The sequence below is a fragment of the Euphorbia lathyris genome, chromosome 7 (assembly GCF_963576675.1).
Source record: "Euphorbia lathyris chromosome 7, ddEupLath1.1, whole genome shotgun sequence".
NCBI lineage: Eukaryota > Viridiplantae > Streptophyta > Magnoliopsida > Malpighiales > Euphorbiaceae > Euphorbia > Euphorbia lathyris.
The window spans coordinates 85,712,232-85,731,340 of NC_088916.1; the positions used below are offsets into that span (position 1 = coordinate 85,712,232).

Sequence of the window (19,109 nt, forward strand, 5' to 3'; positions counted from 1 at the left end):
ACTATTTCTAGAAGAATGGCTTCACAAGATGTCCATATGAGCATGCTTTGTATATCAAGGAGAATGAGGATGGAAAAAGAATGTATGTATGCTTGTATGTTGATGATTTAATTTTCAATCAAAAGATGATTGAAGAATTTAAGAAGTTGATGACAAATAATTATGAGATGACGGATTTGGGGCTGATGTCATATTATTTGGGCATTGAAGTTAAGCAAAGTGATGAAGGTGTCTTTTTGTCTCAGAAGTCATATGCAGAAGCTATTTTAAAAGAATTCAAGATGAATAAATGCAATTCAGCTTCTACGCCAGTGGATTGTCGAAAAAGTTGTCAAAGCATAATGATGAAGAAAAGGTGAATCCAACTTTGTTTAGAAGGTTGGTTGGAAGGCTGAGATTTTTGACATGTACAAGGCCATATATCTTATATGGAGTTGGACTCATTAGTCGTTACATGGAGGTTCCAACTTTGACTCATATGGAGGCAGGAAAACAAATACTTCGATACATCAAAGGTACACTGGATTATGGTCTATTTTACTCTTCCCAGAATAATTTCAGATTGTATGGATTCAGTGATAGTGATTGGGGAGGAGATGTTGATGATAGAAAAAGCACAAATGGTTTTGTGTTTTTTATGGGAACTGCTGTTTTTGCTTGGAGTTCTAAAAAACAAGCAATTGTTACACTTTCAACATGTGAAGCAGAGTATGTTGCAGCAGCTTCTTGTAATAATGAACTTATAATTAATAGTATTTAATTTGATTCAGTGGATTATCCAAGAGTCATTTCTGTATCTGTATTTATAGAGTGTCCAAGAGTCATTTCTGTACCTGTGTCTGTATCTGTATTTATAGAGAGTTAATGTGGTTTACTAAGAGTCATGTTTGTAATCTATAAATACCTATCAATACAAAGTAGTAAGGAAAGAGAATCAGAAGAGAATTTCTTCCAGCAATTATACTCTTACTCTGTACCTCTGAAAGTTTATTTATTTGATCCAACACCATTTACATAATGATTAATAAGACTTCATCAATATACAATTTCAGAAGCAAAATACATCATTTTTTTTAATATTAAAGTATACAATGTACGTAGGTTTCCAAAAGAAACAAGAGGTTCATTTCATTTTTTTGGAGGTTCTCAATTCATAAGCAAAAAGTGCCTAGTTATGATTGTTTGCCTGCTATAATCTTCACTTCCTAATTCATAGTTAAAGCCACCAATTAAGCAAGTGCATAATGTAAGAGCGGTTTGAGCTTTTGGGGAATTAAAAAACTCATGGTGTGTTGGATTTGTGTGGTACACGTTGCAAACCCCGTGGACATTTGCGTACACTTTTAGTTCAATCGGTTCCATACCAACCAAAATAACATTAGGATTGACATGGTTTGATTCTTCCATCAATTAGTGCTCAATATCTAGTTGTACATTTTTAAATGTCCATTTACATATTAATTAATGATCTCATGAATATACAATTTGGCATTTCAAATTATGGTGAATCCATGATTTTCTATTTGGGTTACAATTATTGCATCATTTAAGAAACATGATATATAGTATAAATCGCGTGGATATAAGTCCACATACTACTTTATTTGGCATCATGTTTTGAATATTTTAAAAATGAGGATACATAGTATACATCAAAATTAGGATGTATTTTGCCTCAAAAGAGACTATTACAAATAAATCTTATGTTATAAGTTATCATTTAAATCTCTATATGTCATATTTAACCCTTTTAGCATGATGTAATTTAATTTAATTTGTCAAATTTTCTACTACATCAAATCTCACATTGTTTGATTAGAACAACCTTAAATACCTTATTAGTTTTAAGATAACAACTTACATCGCCCAGCTTAATAGCATAAGCTTGTGACTCAAGTAGGGGCAACAAAGTGATGGAACATTACTATTGCTCAAAAGTCCGGGCTCATGCAGCTAACATCTGGCTGGCCTGTTCCAAGCTGAGAGTTTAAAACATGTTGTTTCGACGAAGGTTGAGATGACTTGGTTCCTATAGTGGAGGGCACCGCGTTAGGCTGGCTTCACAGAGCAGCGACAACCTCCTACTCCTAGCAGTGGAAGGAATACAAGCTGGTGCTACCCGAGCCCACATGGTTTAATGAGCCAAGCTCGATGGTTCCGAACACAGCTGCTGGAAGCTCGATGATGAAGTTAGAGATAAGAAGGATTCTTTCCATGGAAGCAATCTGTTAGATGGATTTCATATTTATGTGGAACTCCAGCCAAATAGAGAGTAAATACTAACTTTGTGAAAGAAGCTATCTGCTCTACCTATTGACTGCTACAAGTAAATTTTTCTTCAACATTTTTTTGGATTGATTTCGCCATAACTCACTCTATAAGAAAGAAAACTAAAAACCCAGTTTGTTAACTAAACATTGGACAAGAAATAAAGAAACATCTTTAGCTTTGCTCTGCTCTAAACAACAAAATTGACTTTTCATTCATTTTATCTTCTGGATCTTTCTTAATTGTTTTATACAGTTTTTTTTTTATTCATTCCATTCTAAGTCTTCATCAAAGATAATAAGTGTATCATACAAAATGCTTCGGAAATCTATGCTGTGAATAACTAATTGTACATTTATGAGCTGAATAACTAATTGTACATACACAAACATATTAAATACAGTTAAAGGTATTTAAAGAGATGTTTTGGGGTACATGGACGATGATAATAATATTAATAACTCAATATGACAAAAAGTGGAAAAGGTAAAAAGTTCATATGCCAAAAAAAAATTAGAAAAAAGTTACAAATCCTGATAAAGTACAACAAAAAATAAATATATGAATTAGGAAGTGAAGATTATGACAACCATAACTAGATTCTTCTTGATTAGGAACCAAAAATCTCCAAATAATGAAATGAACCTTTTATTTCTTGTCCAATAAGATGTTTAGATGTAAATTTTATATATTTTAATCTCGAAAGAAATGATGGAATAATTAAAATATGGAATAGAAAATTATGTATTCATCATAATTTGATGTCTTTTGTTTGAAGAATCGTATATTCATGAAGTCCACAAAGATCATTAATCAATATGTATAGAAAAATAGACATATGCAGATGTTGTTATTGCAATTGGCTTTTATACACTTGCTTACTTGGTGGCTTTATTTACATCAAGAGATGAAACTACAAATAAGATAGTAGATTACTAAAATGTTTTTTTTAAGAAGAACCCTTAAAAACACACCAATGAGGAGGACAAAAACATTTCTTGGAATGGCACCCTTCCTTGCTGAATAGAAAATTAAGACCTGACTTTCAAATCCAATATTTTATAGATGAAGCAAGTTTAATCCAATAAACTAAATGGAAAATTGAGGATCGTTATCAAATTGGGTTCTTTCATCGGATTTTCCGAGTTGGAGGTTGTGGATTCAAAGTTAGGATTGAATTTAAAAAATAATAAAATATTAAATTCATTTAACAAAATACAAAAATAAATTACATTAATCATTATTTGGCTTGGGTCATCAAATACATAGATGACTTCTAACCTTTTGCAATTTTAACAATATAGTCAATAGATTTCAAGTTTTCACATTTAACTCTCTAAACTTGAAGTTTAGGACCACATTATTAAAAAAATCTTAATGGTTAAGGGCCATGACTATATTTGACTCCGCTATCATATTACTTTCCTTCTAAATTTCATGGTATAATCAATCAATAAGAAAAAAGAAATGGAAAAGGAAAATTTTACTTTATTTAGGGAAGTGCAAGCAAGGAATGATGTATTATTATTGTTATTATTCGAACTAAAATTTAGAAAAGGCCAAATTTGATGCATAATGTATTAAAAATGTTTGTTTCAAATAGGTAAACATCAGCTTGAAATCCTTTATAATTATGATAATGATGGGTTGTCATTCATATTTTTTTATTTATGGTCTCATTAAATCCTTGATGACTAGAAAGATCGCTTTCAAATATAAAACTTGGTACCAATTGGAAAAGGCCAAATTTGATGCATAATGTATTAAAAATGTTTATTTCAAATAGATAAACATCAGCTTGAAATCCTTAATAATTATGATTATGATGGATTGTTATTCATATTTTTTTATTTATGGTCTCACTAAATCCTTGATGACTAGAAAAATTGCTTTTAAATATAAAACTTGGTACCAATTGGAAACAATTTTTTTATAGGGATAAAGGCCAAATGTGATCCTAATATTTTCGATGAAGTGTGGATTCGGCCTTAACTTATATAATTGTCCAAACTTAATCATAATGTTTCCAAACAAGACCAATTTTAGCTATACATTATCGAAAGTTTGAAAACAGGTAAATGATCTCAAATCTAAAAAGTTGAAGAATTAAAATATAATTTAACTCTTTGAAATTGTCATTTACTTTACAAATTCTGAAAAAGTGAAATCAAATGGCATCTATATCTAATTAGCCTTTTTTTTAAATAAACCTAAATAATAACGTATTCCTTTATGTGTCATGGTAATATTTACAAGTGGCACTTGAGTAGAATTTATCAATTTATACATATGTACGTAGCCTAGCACAAAAAGATGCCATTAGGTCACAATTTCCACCCTTTGACATCCTAAACAAAGAGAAATGAAAGATGAAAAAGAAAAACAGAAACATGTTCGCCTTGTTCTAGTTCTCAATCCATTCCAGGGGCATTTAAATCCAATGATTCAGCTTGCTGAAACCCTTAAATCAAAAGACTTTTTAATCATCATTGCTCAAAGTACCAAATTAAACTCCCCAAATTCTTCAGACCATCCTCAATTTGATTTTCTACCAATAGAAGATAAGTTGTCAGATGAAGATATGTCTTCTTCAGACAAAACTGGAATTGTTTTGCTTCTCAATGAAAATTGCAAAGCTCCTTTCCAAGATTGCTTAAGCAAGCTAATTCAACAGGATGAAATTGTTTGTATAATTTACGATGAAATCTCATACTTTGCTGAAGCTGCTGCTTATAATCTAAAAATTCCAAGCATCTTATTCTGCACTACTAATGCTATCACGTTCCTTGTTGGCAGCAGTCCTGCTTTTCGACTCAGGGCTGAAGGTCATCTCCCCTTACCAGGTTGGTCATATAATCTCTAAAGGAAGAATCTAGATGAAATAACATATACTTTTTAATAATTATATGCTAGTGAAATTCACTTCTTTGATCAAATGCATATACACGTGGAGTTTAGATGTGGATGGGTAGATAGACTATTAGTATTTCAGATAGAAAAGACACTGAAATAGGAAGATTCATTGCTTAATCGAAGATGTTAATTTGAAGATTCATTGCTTATATAAGTGATAGAGTTTAATTTAATAGACCTGATAGAGTTTAATAGAGTTTAATTCTAAGTGATGGGAAACATCAACTTTCTACTAAGAGGATTTTGTAATGGAGATTAGAGTTATGAACTATATAAGTTATGAAACCAAGAAATATACTATATAAGTTATGAACTAGAGTTTCAATTAAAATTTTAGTTGAATGAGAATATACAATACCGTAAGTTGGCCAACTAAGAATCCCCTCTATAAATGGCATCTAAATTTGGGTATCATGTCAAACTAACTGTTGGACAAAAATTAACCATAATCTAGAAGTTTGATAAAAATCCCTATAGCAATACTTGGCTTGTTAATGAAATTAGGTACTATGTTTGTTGTGATAAACAATCTTTGTATATATCCAAAAGTTTAAGTTGAAGTCTCAACCCTATACTAGAGAATTATAGATTCAATCAATATAGGTAAGCTTTTCCCAGAATGGTTGTTCATTGTTTCTTACAGTTTTTCCAGCATGCTGCCTTACTAAGTGTCTACAGAATAATGAAGCTAGAAACTAGACAATTAATATTTACTTACATAACACAGATCCAATGTCACATGAACCAGCACCAGAGCATCCTATACTCAGACTAAAGGATCTTCCTATTTTAAATTTTGGGTCCATACAAAGTTTCTTCAAGCTATTATCTAATGCAATGAATATAGGAAGTTCCAAGGCTATAATCTGCAACACAATGACATGCCTTGAAGGCTCATCATTGACACAATTCCAAAAACAAATCCAAGTTCCAATCTTTGCAATAGGCCCTCTCCACAAACGTGTCCCTGTCTCTCTATCAACACTATGTTGCTTTCTAGAAGAAGATAAAAGCTGCATAACATGGTTGGACAAGCAAACCATCAATTCTGTAATCTATATAAGCACAGGAAGCATTGTAACAAATTCAGAGAAGGATATAGCTGAAATGGCTTGGGGTTTAGCGAACAGCAGGCAACCATTCTTGTGGGTGATTCGGCCGGCTTCTGTTCATGGTTCAGAATGGATAGAAAGGGTTTGTTGAAAGTGTTGGAGAGAGAGGTTGTATTGTGAAATGGGCGCCTCAAAGGGAAGTTTTGGGACATGAAGCAGTAGGAGGGTTTTGGAGCCATTGTGGATAGAATTCAATATTGGAGAGTATATGTGAAGGGGTTCCATTGTTGTGTAGACCTGGGTTTGGTGATCAGAAGGTGACTCCAAGATTTGTAAGTGAAGTTTGGAGAGTTGGTTTGCAATTAGATACTGAAATGGAAAGAGGAGAGATAGAGAAAGCTGTGAAAAGGTTGATGGTTGATGAACAAGGGAAGGAAATGAGGCAGAGGGCTATGGAGTTCAAACTCAAAGCAGAATTGGAGATAAGAGAAGGTGGTTCTTCTTATAATGCCTTGAATGATTTGGTGAAGTTTATTTGCTCATTTTAATTCTAGTTAGAACCGGTATCATCTTTGTTGTTTTTGTTATATCATATAATCTTTTTCTTTTTTCAATTGTCATCCTCAGAAATTAAACTTCAACGTTCAAAGTTACTACAAAATATTCAGGTTACACTTAGGAGTTACAAGTTGTGGGGTAGAAATGCTCTTGTGAACACATAATCAAACAAATTGCAAAACTGTTTTATTTTTATTTTTTTTTGTATTTTACTAAACCGATGGAGAATGCATGTTAAAAGTGGTTCTACCATTTATTTTTTAAATATTTGATAATATTAAGGTGATTTTATTTTTCATTGCTTCTTTAAAGATGAACATGCAGCCAAAAACTAAAGGAAAAATTGGTATTGCTTCTTTAAAAATGGACATGTCAAAAGCAGAGTGGAATGAGTTTTTTTTCTTAGAGAAAATAATGTTTAAGTTGAACTTTTCACATCAATGGACTAATCTTGTCCTTTAGTATGTTCATAAAGCAAAATATCACATTATAAATGATGGGAATGTTGTTGGCCCTATTATTTCGGTAACTCGGTAACGAGGCCTTCATCAACCCGATTTGATATATTTTAAGCAATGTAGTGAACCCAATTTATTATTTTGATTTATGTACTTCATAGATTTGATCTCTATATTTTAATTATACTGAAAATTTCTACCAACAAATTGCATAAAAGTGAATACATAAACATAAACAAGGGTAGGTTCTCATAAGAATACGAATAAAGAAAGGAATGGAAGGATTTTGTAAATTATCCAAAAATTTCTGATTATTATTACTTCTAGTATGTTGATTAATTGTATTTCAATAGCTAACCAATGGATAAGATTTTAATATTGAATAATGTGCTTTGTTTGTGTAACTTATAACCATAATATTTTGTGATACTATAACCTTTTTTAGTTTGATATTGCATTGGTTATGATTTAATTCAAATTTCACGTCCGCACCTCTTTCCTTATTCCTTTGTTTGCTTAAATAATGTGAAAAAACGATCAGATATTCCAGTTTCATATTTTTTTTATTTGTAAAATTGTGCTCACTGCCTACTTTACTAGATGGTATCCACATAAAACGTGAGTCACAAAATTAGTTCTATATGGAGAGCAAGACTGCTCTTGCTGTTCCAGATGAAATAGGACAAGTTTCAATCTTACTATGCAAAACCAAATTAGAAAAATTACTTGGCAGAACCAGAGGCCCAGCAGTGTATAAACGTTTTGGTAAACCACATGAACATGTTTCTATTCCACTACTTGCCTTCCCTATGATAAACTTCACCCTCCTATCTTCTTCAGGACCATGTGCTGCCCAAGAAGAATTGCAGAAACTTAGATCAACTCTTTCTTCATGGGTTGCTTTCAGGTGTGAACTCTCAAAACTTATCTAGAAGAAATATATTCCAGCTTCATGCTCAACATGATAATTTCTTTGTTTTTCCAGCAATAGAGCATAGGATCCCCAAATCATATCTAGATAAGATAAGACAGGTAGTAAAGGAATTCTTTCAACATATAATGGAAGACAAGAAAAAGTAATCATATCTAGATAAGATAAGACAGGCAGCAAGAGAATTTTTTCAACATACAACAGAAGACAAGAAAAAGTATACTAAAGGAGTTGAAGAGTTTGAAGGCTAGGGAGCTGACTCTGTCCCTCCTCAAGGTCGATCACTTGACTAGTCCGAATGTCTGTTTCTTGATGTGTACCCAGAAGATTGTAAGAAGCCGAAATTTTGGCCACAAAACTATCTACTGGGTAGATATCAAGAAACTGACGATCAGACCAGACAAATTATCGACCTTGAGGACAGGGTCAGCTCCCTAGCCTTCTTTCGGAGGTATTGCGACTAATTTAGCGAAAGGAATTAATTAATTTGTAGAACATAAATAATAATGCAATAGAATTAATTGGACATGGAAAGAAGAAATTGAATAAGTTCATTAAACTTGAAATGGAAAAACATGTCTCCTGGAAACCCAAACTACAATATATAGGGACAATTTTAACTTGAAATAATAGTGTGAATCCACTATCCATATCTAAGTCTTGTCTCCTCCAAATTTCTATCAAAAAAAAAATTATTAGTCTTTGAATAAGTTGGACTTACATATTACCACCGACAACTCTTCATTGTTTCTCAAATAAGACACAATTTCGGTCCATGTGAATCCGTTATTTATTTTTAATTTATTTTTTATTTATTTATCATTTATTTAAGTTATCTTAAATGATAAGGTCAAATACAATTATTTGTTTCCTTATCCTTTTATTTAATTTAATTTTGTTTATTTTTTTTATTTTTTTTTTAATAATTTAAGATAACACATCATTTCATCACTCCTCCTTGATATGTTGTCCGTAAATACCAAGTTTGGTTCGTAGGAACTCAAATTTATTCTTCGGTAGTGGCTTCCTAAAAATATCTGCAATCTGGCTTTCACTGCAGTGAATTAGATTGACTTCGCCTTCATTTTCAGCTTCACGAACAAAATGAAACTTGATCTTGATGTTTTTTGTTTTTCGATGCTGGACTGGATTTTTCGCAATAGCAATTGCAGACTTACTATCGCAAAAATATCTTTGTCGACTGGTTCAACACTTCTCCCATATCGGATAAAATTCTTCTTAGCCATATCGCTTGATTTACTGCTGAACATGCTGCAATATATTCAGCTTCTGCAGTTGACTGCGCGACTGTTTCTTGCTTTTGTGAGATCTATGAAAATACTCCGCTACCGATACTAAAATTGTAACCGGACGTACTTTTCATGTCATATTCTGAACCTGCCCAATCACTATCTGAAAAACCAATTAATTGATAAAATTTCATTGGTTTATACCAGATTCCAAAATCAACAGTGCCTTTGATGTATCTTAACACTCGTTTTGCTACTGTAAAATGAATTTGACTTGGATTCTGCATAAAACGTGATAATAGACTTGTAGCGAACATGATATCTGGCCTGGTAGATGTAAGATACAACAAGCTACCGATTAGACTTCTGTATTGCTTTTGATCTGCTGGAGGTGAACCATCTTCCTTAGTCAATTTTTCACTATTGACTAGAGGTGTAGTTACTGCTTTGGAATTCTCCATCTTGAATTTTTTGAGAAGATTGCTTGCATACTTTTTCTGATAGAGAAAAATTCCTTCAATGCTTTGAATAATTTCCATGCCAAGGAAATAATTCATTAAGCCCAAATCCGTCATCTCGAAATTTTTCTTCATCTCATTTTTGAATTCGGAGATTAAGGATGGATTGTTACCCGTCACAATCAAATCATCAACGTAAAGTGAAACAATGATGATATTTGAATTTTTATCAGCCTTTATGTAAAGAGTATACTCACTTGGACTTTTCTTGAAGCCTTGTTCACTGAAGTAGGTGTCGATTCTGCTGTACCATGCTCTTGGTGCTTGTTTGAGGCCGTACAAGACCTTTTTTAGCCTTAGTACTTTGTTTTCTTCTTTCTCAACAATAAAACCCGGTGGTTGCTCGACATATATTTCTTCGTTGTAGTCGACTACAAATTGTTGTGAGTACCCTTTTGCGACCAATCTCGCCTTGTGTTTTTGGATTGAGCCATCGGGGTTGAATTTGGTTTTAAAAATCCATTTAAGGCAAATGACATCTTTGTGCGGTGGTTTTTCAACTAGCTCCCAAGTCTGATTCTTCTCGATCATCCGGATCTCCTCCTTCATTGCAAGCCTCCATTCATCATGTTGAGCTGCTTCTTCAAAACATTTTGGTTCAAATGAAACATAATTATAAAATTCTACAACCTCGGTGTTGTCGTGGAGATCCGTTAAGAGTCTTGTCCTTCTTGGTGGAGATTCTGAATTGTTTGGATAATTATCATCATCACTTGAGTCTGAACTTGAATCCTGCCGGTGCTCCTCCAGCGGTTGACCCTATTCTGGCTGTGTACTTTGTTGAAATGATGGAATGTCCACTAGTCTCTTTTCTTCTTTGTTATGCTCCCAATTCCAAAAGGCTTCTTCATCAAAATTGACATCTCTGCTAATGACAATTTTTGATGTCTCCAAGTTGTATATTCTGTAGCATTTGGATTTAGAACTGTAACTAACAAAGATTCCCTTTTCAGCTTTTGCTTCTAGCTTGTGCATTTTCTTCGTCACAAAACTTGTTGAACTGTGTGGATGTGTACTCCGTGCCACGATCACTTCTGATTGTCTTCAGTTTGCAGCCACTTTAATTTTCTACCAGATTTTTGTATTTCTGGAAGATCTTCAAAACCTCAGATCTGTCTTTCATGAAATAGACCCAAGTCATTCTTGAATAATCAACAAGATGAAATATTTACTGTCCTCAAGTGAGAGAGTCCTCATTGGCCCGCAGATGTGTGTGTGTACCGATTGAAGCTTCTCCTTTGCTCTCCAAGCCTCGCCTGTAGGAAATGAATGACCAGTCATTTTTCCTAATTGATAGCCATGACAAACTCCAGTGCAGTCAGAGATTGTGGGGAGATATTTCACCATGCTCTGTTGAGAGAGTAACTTCAAACTCTGAAAATTACTGTGTATAATTGGCTAAATGGAAAATATTATAATACTGTGTATAATTTAGAGTAAAAAAGTGTGATTTTTCTTTTATGAAATAAGAGAGAAAGTTATTTTTTCTTGAACTTTTTAGGATTTTGTGTTTTTTAGAAAGTAAAGCAAGTAAGACTGAACAAAACTATTGACAAACCTAAGGTATTGCTCGCAAGCTATATGGAACTACCCATGGAGATGTACCTACGGTATATAGAGAGATGCGAGAAAATTTCCTTCTTGATTAAGATTGTTATCCTTATTGCCGCAATTTTCTCCGGCTACTACCGCAATGTAAGACATTTTTGAAAGAAAGATGGTAGACAACAAACATGAATCAAGTTTGAAGAATGCAAAACCAATGAGAAAGACTAAGATTTTTATGGGGAAATGTATTTGCTCAGATACTATAACAAAATCTCAAGCAAAAACAGAAAAAAGAAGAAGAAAGAGAATTAGATTCAGAGTTGGTTTATAGCCTTACTCTTAGTTTCTCAACTTATTCAGAGCACTCCACATCTTCCATGCATGTGTCTTCTCATCACATATACATGTCCTCCTTCAAGAATTTCTAAATATCCATTGCACTCCACATCTTCCATGTACGTGTCTTTTCATCACAAAACTTCTTCACCACATGTCTACTACTTACCATACCCAAAGCACACCACACCTCTTTCTAATTTGCCTAATAATAATGGACTCAGATAAAAAAACATTAAAACACATTTAACATTTAGTTAAACCATAACAATGATATCATTAGTTAGGTTTTTCTTTCATTAATTATACAACTCAAGACATCCACTTGAATTTGATAGAAGTATGGAGACATGCTGCAATTGGTTCCTATGTGTCAAGTTTACCTCTTCCATTCTAGTCCTCTATAAATCCAATCTATAAGAATGAGATTCCTCATACGTCCATTAGTAATAACATACCAACTTCCCTCATAATAATTTTTTTTTGTTGAAAATCTTTGGATAATGGAAGATTGATAAAGTAATCCCTTTACGGCATCCCAATTCCATGATTAAAATGGATGTATATTTGTAAATAAATTTCGAATGTTGATTGGAAAAAGAATCCCTAATTCAACAGAAACCATGAGAAAAAAGAGAGGAGAAAAAAGGGATGAAGAGTTGCTGAATGTAATTAATAATTAAAGCTTAAGATACCTAACCGCTTATACTTATCTGAAAAAATTCAATTGCTTTTTTATACTTTTAGAATATTCATTTTACCAATTTAACTTGTTTAAAACTTATTAATCCTTTTAACAAAGTATATAATTTTTCTGAAAAAGTTTAAATGTTTACACTTTAATCAAGTTTAGGTAGCTAATATTGTTAGAGGATATATCTGTAAATATACATATTAGAATTAGTCTTTGATTTAGTCAGATATTGTTAGCTTGATTTACTCCCCCTGTATCTTTAGAATTATTTTTGTAACCGATTCTATCTTGTAAAGCTTATTTAAGCACAAACTCTATCAATACCAAATCACTGGAGAATCATGATTGTTTCATGGTATCAGAGCAGTTCTGAGGTTTCACAACTCTGAATTTTAATTTTTCCCTGGGATTTCTCCTTTCAATCGCTCAATTAATTATCTCCATGGTATCACAAATTAACTGCTTCCAATTACCTGTTGTGGAAGACACAGGTTCTGCCTATTTTGAAAGGTCAGAAGTTGGGACATCATGTTGATGCAACTTCTGCACCGCGGCCCAAGAAATTACAAACAGGAGCAGACAATCCAGCGTTCGAAGTTTGGGAGCAAAAGGACCAACATGTCCTCAGTTTGCTCATCTCTTCTCTTTCATCGGGCGTAATTTCCCAAGTTATTGGGGCTGAAACTGCAGCAGCGGCCTGGGAAAAGCTGGCTAAAGCCTATGCCACTGGATCGAAGTCACAGATCCATGAATTGAAGAATCGTCTTCATAATTTACGTCAAGAGAACGATGATATTTCTGCCTATCTTTTACGGGCCAAATCTCTCAGTGACGAGCTCTCTGCTCTTCAAAATCCTGTAAGTAGCGATGATTTAGTTGGTGCAATTTTGGATGGCCTGAATGATGTTTATCGGCCTTTCACTCGTGCAATAGAAGCTCGTTTGGAATCTATTGCGTTTGAAGACTTAACTGGCTTGCTTCATAGTGAGGAGCCACAGCTCTCTCGAGTCACAGCTCCATCAAGCTTTACTCCCTCCGTTCATTATTCTGCCCGTTCAAACAAAACAGGCCACGGGGCCGCGGTCGCGGTCAATTTAATTATGGATCCAGTCGGGGTTTCTCTGCCCCAAATAATTATAGTAGAAAGAGTTACACAAATTCAGCTCCACTTGATGTCTCCACTCTCACATGTCACAATTGTAAAGGATCGGGACATATTGCTAGACAGTGTCCATCACCAAAATTCAATCGCAATACCAGGGGTTCTCTTAAACCGTCCTCTAATATGGCCACCACCTCCAACCCTTCCTCCACTGATTGGCTCCTAGATTCTGGCGCAACGCATCATTTAACAACTGATTTGGACAACCTCCATGTTCACACTGAATATGACGGTCCCGAGCAAGTTGTAGTAGGTAATGGATCCACAATTCCTATCTCTCATATTGGTAAATCTGATTTTCCTATTTCCAATATTCCTCTAAAGTTTCGAAATATACTCCATGTTCCTAACACTGTTAATAACCTTCTTTCTGTGTCTTCTCTAACTCAATCAAATTCTATTTCGGTTGAGTTTTTGCTAATTACTTTGTTTTGAAGGATTTGGAGACAAAGAAGGAGATATGTCGAGGGGTGAATAAGGATGGACTTTACACACTGTCGCTTCCTTCATCAAGTCAAAATCGCATTAGATCCTTTAACACTAGTCTCTCTTTATGGCATGCCCATTTGGGTCATGCTCAATTCCCCATTGTTAAGAAAGCAATTGCTTTGAATAAACTTGACTTTGATGATAATAAATGTGCTCCCTTTTGTGATTCATGTTGTGTTAGTAAAGCACATCGCTTACCATTTCCTGTTTCTACATTCGTTGCTTCTAATCCGTTAAAATTGGTTTGTTCTGATGTTTGGGGCCCTGCTCCAGTTGATTCACATGACAATTATCGCTATTATGTTATTTTCTATGATCATTTTTGCAAATTCTCTTGGCTATTTTTTGTGCGGTATAAATCTGAAATCTTGAGTGTATTCATTAAATTCGGAACATTGGTTGAAAAATATTTTCAACGACCAATTTTAAATTTTCAATCAGATTGGGGGGGTGAATTTCAGGCTTTAACCAATTATCTTAGACCAATGGGATCAATCAAAAAGTGTCTTGTCCATACACACCGGAACAAAATGGTTGCGCCGAATGCAAGCATCGCCATATTGTTGAAACGGGTCTTTCATTACTTACTCATGCTAAATTACCTATGAAATTTTGGTCTTATGCCTTTGAATGTGCAATGTTTATCATCAACAGATTACCCACCAAAATACTTGATTACCTTAGCCCATATGAAAAATTGTTTGGCAATACACCCGATTATACTTTGTTTCGTACATTTGGTTGTGTTTGCTATCCTTGGCTCTGTCCTTACAATTCAAATAAATTGCTTCCACTTTCTCGTAAATGCATATTCATTGGCTATAGCAAAATACATAAAGGTTATAAATGTTATGACTTGCTTAACAACAAAATCTTTATCCCACGTCATGTGGTTTTCAATGAACAGGAGTTTCCATTTCCTCTGTTAAACAATGAGATGCGCCAGATATCTATGACTGATCTGTCCAATGCTCCGGTCACAATTTCTTTTCCATCAGCACAGGAACCATTTATTGCTATTCCCCCAACAGCTCCACGCCCAAATACAACTTCCTCTAATCCCACTCGCACCATTATTCCATATCATCCCTTACCAAATTTTCGAGAGTTACCAACCTCCACAACAAATAGCCCCCCGCCAGCTTCCAATCAGCCTACTGTCCCTCTACTTGTTGATTTTAGCGGCTATCAACTCTCATCACACCAAAATTTACCCAATGCATCACAAACAGCCCCACCTGAACAGCCCCAACCTTTACAACCCACTTTCATGGTTACAAGAACTCAAACGGGTTCGCTTCGTCCAAAAATCTATCAGGCCGTGACTGAAACTGTCACCCCTTCTTGTTATACTAAAGCTGTGGAACATCCACAATGGCGTGCAGCTATGAGAGAGGAGTATAATGCACTCATTACCAATGGAACTTGGGAGTTAGTTCCAGAAATCGAAGCCAACAATAAGGTTGGCTGTCTCTGGGTTTTGCGTATCAAACTGAACCCTGATGGATCTGTCAACCGATACAAAGCACGGCTCGTTGCCAAAGGATATCATCAACGTCCCGGTCTTGACTATGAGCAAACATATAGTCCGGTTATCAAGCCCACAACGATACGTTTACTTCTTTCACTTGCAGTAACAAACTCTTGGATGATAAAACAACTCGATGTGAGTAACGCATTTTTACATGGCACTTTAGATCAAGCTGTTTTTATGTGTCAACCTCCTGGTTTTACTCACCCGGACTTTCCTCATCATGTTTGCAAATTGAAGAAAAGTCTATACGGTCTTAAGCAGGCCCCCCGTATGTGGCATCGTTGTTTGATAGAGGCTTTGATTTCCCTTGGGTTCGTTTGTAGTAAGGCTGATTGCTCGCTTTACTATCTTCATCATAATGATACTCGTTTGTATTGTCTTTTATATGTTGATGATATCTTGGTAACCGGCAATTCCATTGTGTCTATTGATAACTTGATCAAGCAATTGCAGCAGCGGTTTGCTATTCGGGATCTTGGCAAGCTCTCGTATTTTCTTGGAATTGAAGTGAATTGGGAAAATCATGCTCTTCACCTAAGTCAAAAGAAATACATTTCTGATTTACTCAAAAAATCCAAAATGGATGGCTCCAAAAGCATCTCAACACCAGCCTGCACAAGCACCAAACCCTCTCGAGATTCTGGTGAATCCTATACTGATCCTAAGCTATATCGCACTATTGTTGGTGGATTACAATATGCGACCATCACTCGACCAGATATTAGCAATGCTGTAAATAAAGTTAGCCAATTTATGCATAATACAAGTCTTGATCATTGGAAAGCGGTTAAACGAATACTTCGGTATTTAACTGCAACTACAACACATGGAATTCGTTTTCATAAGCGTAAAACTCTTGATCTGGTTGGTTATAGTGACGCAGATTGGGGAGGAGACGTTAATGATCGAAAATCTACCTCTGGCTATTCGGTGTTTGTTGGTCCTAATCTTGTATCTTGGCGGTCACATAAGCAAACTACTGTTTCTCGCTCCTCCACTGAAGCTGAATATCGTGCTCTTGCTAGTCTTGCTTCTGAAATGCTTTGGTTGAAAAAGCTCATGCATGAAATCGGCATCTCCAATTCCACAATACCTGTTTTATGGTGTGATAACCTTGGTGCAACATATTTAACTGCTAACCCAATTTTTCATGACAGATCTAAGCACTTAGAGATTGACTTTCATTTTGTTCGTGACAAAGTCTCCAAGAAAGAGCTTCGGGTTGGTTATGTCCCCACCCTTGATCAAATTGCTGACATCCTCACCAAACCACTCTCCAAGGCTCGGTTTCAACATCTTCGCGACAAATTAACAGTGGCTCCGCCATTAATTTGAGGGGGAATGTTAGAGGATATATCTGTAAATATACATATTAGAATTAGTCTTTGATTTAGTCAGATATTGTTAGCTTGATTTACTCCCTGTATCTTTAGAATTATTGTTGTAACCGATTCTATCTTGTAAAGCTTATTTAAGCACAAACTCTATCAATACCAAATCACTGGAGAATCATGATTGTTTCAAATATGTACCTTTCAAAAAGTCAATTGGTCAATTTAAATAAATTCATGGGTTACTAGAATTTTTTCCAAATATAAAGGACTAGTTGATTTTTTGAAACAAGTATATGGAAAAAAAATGTATTAATCTATTAATTAATTAACTTTTTAACAATGTCTATTCGCAATGTGACTCATGGCATAGCACGTGTCGAGAATGGAGCAAAAATAATGTTTTTTCATAATAGTGAATAAGATTATATGTATATATATAAAGTGCAAAAAATACTTTTAATATTGTCCAGCAAAAGTAATTTTACCTCTAACATCATACCTAACATAATAATACCATTAATGTTTACAAGTTGAGCGAATTTACACTGATGTTTGAAATTATGTCAATTTCAATTGTTATTGATGGAGCACTCTGTCCATTCACAAATTTCATTATCACTCAATTTGTATGTAGGGATGGTAATCGGGCATTATAAAAAAACTACATGTTTCCAATCCGATGGGGATTAGTAATAAGTGAAAATTAGGGATAAATTAGGGATATGGATGGGCACGGGAGACAATTTCTCGCCAAAGCCAAAATGGTGACAGGGATAAGGATTACTATATCCGCTCCGTGAAAATTCTCCCTCGTCGTGTATAAATTCTCGTGAGTATCTATAGTTATGTTTTGTTAAAATAATTTTTTTATACAAAATGATGCCATTTTTGTGATTTTTGGTTTTTCATGGATTGATTTTATTAAAAATTTTGGGCGAGAGAATCAAATTTAACGGTCAAAGTTGGTCACATACTTTTAAGTTATTACATTTCCAAATATTCCGTGCGACAATGTGAGGATCCTAACCCCGAGGGAGGAGAGAAGAAAATAGTGTTGGCGAACACTAGAAAATGAAGATATAAAGTATGGTATTAAATAGGAAATACAAGGCATATAATAGGCTACAACAACTAGCTAGTGAGCAACAGAGCCGGCCCTGGGTCTAGGCCAGGAGTGCGCAGGCCTAGGGCCAATGGTTGTTAGGGGGTCCAAAATTTGTTTATTATATATATATATATATATATATATATATATATAGGTATACAAGGTCTAAAACGAAATTTGCATTAGGATCAGCAAGTGTCCCAGCGGTTTAGAATACCACTATCATTGGACCGGCCCTGATGAGCAACCCTATTCGTAGAGAAACAAACATAAAAAACAACAACGTCATTAAAAGAGATAAGATGATATTTACAATCATCCAAAAGAAAAGCATAAAGAGACATGATAGAAGAATGTTGGTCTCACCCTCTTTTAAGACCTAACAAATACGATTTAGTGATTCTCGCTTTGTTTTTTTTTTTTTCTAAGAAATATTTTTCACTTTTTTGACCTAATTAATAAATTTCAACCATTAATCTTAGTTTTTCATCTAATTAATTAAATAATGGTTCACTTTAATCTAACAAGCTGGTCACTTTTAATTTTAGAGCACTTAATATACCGAAAAACCCTAAAATGTGTATTTATATATTTGGTCCGGATGAATTTATTCTTTATTGATTAATCCCCTAGATATATAGTAGGATCAATTCAATCCAAAATCAAATTTGGTTCGGCACTTTAATTAGGGTTAATTTGTGATCAAAATAATTATGTCAAAAAAAGTGTCAAGTCTCAAAATCAGGGTTTAGGGTTTCGTACCCCTAATCCGTTAGGAAATGGGTCAACGATCAAAGCCCACAGCAAAACTATGGGCCCCACCATCTTTTAGACAAATTCGGTTTTTTAGGACCTCAAAATACTATTTAATGATTTTCATGGGCTTTTGTTGTTTTTTTCTACGAAATATTTTTCACTTTTTTTTATCTAATTAATGAATTTCAACCATTAATCTTATT

At 34.3% G+C, this 19,109-nt stretch overlaps 1 pseudogene; it reads left to right on the forward strand.

Moving 5' to 3' along the window:
- The first annotated feature begins 4,630 nt into the window (after positions 1 to 4,630).
- Positions 4,631 to 6,781, forward strand: LOC136200515 (UDP-glucose iridoid glucosyltransferase-like; annotated as a pseudogene).
- The last annotated feature ends 12,328 nt before the right edge of the window (positions 6,782 to 19,109 follow it).